Raw genomic sequence first — 3461 nt, 5'->3', positions numbered from 1 at the left:
TCTATCTATATATATATACACACACACACATACACATCATATCTTCTGCTGATTTAACCAGTTTAGCAACCACTGTTTTAATGGAACAATGGAAGGTTTGGCTCACAATATCTTTTGTTAAAAACAGAAACACTCTTGTTTTCCTTTTGCTGTAAAGTGATCCCCTGGCTGTGCAAGAGGATGAAGGCAGAGACTGATCAACCATACAAAAGAAGCTGCTTTATTCAGAATGTGGCTTTCAAGAGTCCATTGCTTGTGAAATATGTCGAGGAAGACAGAGCCCTTGACAGAGTACATGTTCATAAAGATTCGTGATTATACCTGTGGGAGAACTGGCTCATAAAGGTATATGTGTTGCACTGTATATCTTTACAGCAGCTCATCCTAAGAGGACATTATTTCACTTGTTTTCCTTCCTTGGCTCAGTCTAACAGGTTGGGGAGCTCTCGAGGGATCCTTTAGAAGCAAAGAGTGATCCACTGGAGACTTTCTGTGAAATGCACTTGCTCCATAACTAATTGCTTCCTCCCATTCTAGTTATGTGACTTCCCCTGTCAATGGCCGCATTTAACTTTATAAAGGATTTACCAGTGGTTGGAGATGGATAAGGACAGTGCGCATGCCCCTGGCTGTACCCAGTTGCATTTGAGGTGGCAGGAAGCCCTTCCATAGAAGAAGGGGGAGTCCCATGCATAGAGGATCCCTCACCCTCGTGCCTCAGCTCTCCAGGGACTTTTGCCCTTGTGTAACTACAGTTTACTGAATGTTACAGAATATACTGTATTCACATAAAGCATGTGACTACAGTCACATTTTACTTCGACCCTGTTTGAAGAAAAACACGCTAGAGACACTAGGCGCTCATAGAATTCTTTCTGTAGGCTGTTCTCTTGGAGCTGACCTATGTTAAAATGGTTAGGTATAAATGGGCATAGCTCCATTGAGTTAAGATTCTGGTCTACTGCTTCTTCATTTATTGTACTGCTATCCCTAGTCATCAAACCCCTAAGCCTGAAACCTCATCCTGAAACTTCAGTATATGTTTTGTCAGTGACTTCAGGGGCATAATGGTATTAGGATGCCACATGCTCTCTGTCATCAGAGCTGCAAAGCTTGCAACACAGCAAACATGTAAAAGTGGAACAAGTATCCTTGTAGCTGAACTTATATCATTTTAGGCCCGCATGAGACCCCTGCTCTAGGGAGCTGGGGGACAGCCCCTGCTAGGCTTTTGCCCTTTCCCCACTCAGGTGGAGACTGGGGACAGGGTGTGGCCATGCCCTGGCCCCAGGCTGGCATTCTGTGGGAGTGGGGGAAAGGGGGTTTAAACTCCTTACCCTGCCTGCATGGGACCCCAGCCAGGTTTGCCTGAGCAAGGGAGAAGGGGGGAAACCCTGGTATGGGGCTGCTCTTTCCCCTACTCAAGAGGGGAGTGGGGGGCAGAAGCCTGGCAGGGGTGTCCCACTGGGGGAGGGGTTTTAAATTCCCTCTCCCCCTGGCATCAGCATGCTGGGGCTTGGCTATGCCCCTTCTGCTTGAGCAGGGAGGGGGAAAAGCATTGGAGCTTCCTACCTTCCTTTTGACAGTGCCTGGCAGGCTGGGAGGTATGCTCTATCGCCTTCCATGTTCTAGCCTGAGCCACTGCAGGCATGTGGCTGCATTTCCAGAATCAAAAGTGAATGTCTGTTCACTTGTTTCTCAGTTCAAGCTTCGCAGTTTAGACTAACTTGGAAAGACTGAAGCAATTCAGCCTCTGGCTTGTTGACTGTCTGTACTTAGCCCAGAAGGTGAGTCCCTCTTCAAACTATTTAATTTTCAAAGCAAAAAACATGTTTTTCTTTTAAGACAGGGAAAGCAGAATTTCCCTGAGGCTCTTTTAGCAAGAGAAACAGAGGAGAAAATGTGCTAAAATAATAAAGATATGCTCAGAAAAGCGAGATGTCAAAGCTGATGAATGAAGACAATCTTGCAAATGCTATAGGCAGTATTCCCAAAAAGTGCTTTGGACACCTCCAAAAAAGGTTTCATCTCTGAACCAAGAGTTCTAGAGTTTTGCATTTCTTTTTGTCTCGGACCAACACGGCTACAAAACACATCCCTTGGACACCTCCAACCTTTTCTGATTCTTCCGGTTCCTCTTCCTCAGCTGGGCATCTTCTGTTCAGGCTGCTATGGCCTCTTCCCTGGCAGGCTGCTCACCTAAGTATGGAAAGTTTATTTTTTTCCCTTGCCAGCTGTTATTTGAATTATTGTATTATTATTTGAATCATAGTAATGCCTTTGTGGCTCCATTGAACTAGAAGATAGTAAGAGGCAGTTTCTGCCTTAAAGAACATGCAGTCTAAACACACGTATGTTGGGAAGGGAAAGTAATAGGGGATGAAGAACTGGGAATGAAATCCTGGCCTTCTGGCTTTCAGTCCTATACTCTATCCACTAGGTCATGATGCCTTTGTAGTTATGTTTAGAGATAGGCAGCCGTTGCTGCTGTGCATGACAGACATACTTACTGGTGATCGTTATGTATTACAGGTCAGAACCTCAGCTCATCGCAAGTCAGCAGAGCTGCACTGATTATGCCAGCTGAGGGTTTAGCTCCATATTTTTAAAGACTTAGATTCTTGCAGTGTACAGGAAAAAGCTTAAGCCCTGACAACTGTTAGATCCAAATTAAGGAGCTGGTTCTTCTTGTTACCATTTTTATTGTTTACAGTTTAAAAAAAAAAACTTGGGAGTTTTTAAAGACTGAAAAGGTGGGCACTGCTCACATACTAGATCAGTGGTTTTCAACCTTTTTTCATTTGCGGACCCCTAAAAAAATTAAAATGGAGGTGTAGACCCCTTTGGAAATTTCGAATAGATTTGTAAGTGTGGGTGTTCACATACTTTGATCGATCGTAGTCATCTTTTGCAGACCCCTTAGACATAATCTGCAGACCCTAGGGGTCTGTGAACACTGCACTAGATTCTTAGGGAAGAGTCAGTGAGATGGCGACACAACAGGATAGGATTTATCTGGAAAATTATCTAGCAGTTGCTGAGTGATGGATTCTGATTATGGCAGCACAATGCTTTTTCATGGTTTACTCATTCAGAATTGATTACACTGGTCTATTAATCCCTCATTTGCAAGAAAAAAACAGAAAATAAAATGCAGTGGTTCATTACACTGGCTTCAGTTATGTTCCTGAAGGTGTCCATCAGACTTCCTGCAGCCTTGGTAAAACTCCCCACTGTAATCTGTGTGATGCATCTACCAGAGGGCACTGACTTCGGTATCTAGGACATTTAACACAAACAACCCCAGGAGTGATACCCTAGGAAGTGTGTTTTATTTTTGTCTAAGCTGCATGACCCTTGGTTTTCTTCTTCATTTCTCATTTCCAAAATCAGAATCTTCTGCACTACCAAAAAAAAATTAAAAAAACAAACAAACCATGTCCCCCCCCCCCCCCCCCCCC

The sequence above is a fragment of the Gavialis gangeticus genome, unplaced genomic scaffold (assembly GCF_001723915.1).
Source record: "Gavialis gangeticus isolate Ggan-Ray unplaced genomic scaffold, GavGan_comp1, whole genome shotgun sequence".
In the NCBI taxonomy this organism is placed as follows: Eukaryota; Metazoa; Chordata; order Crocodylia; family Gavialidae; genus Gavialis; species Gavialis gangeticus.
This window is presented reverse-complemented; position numbering follows the sequence as displayed.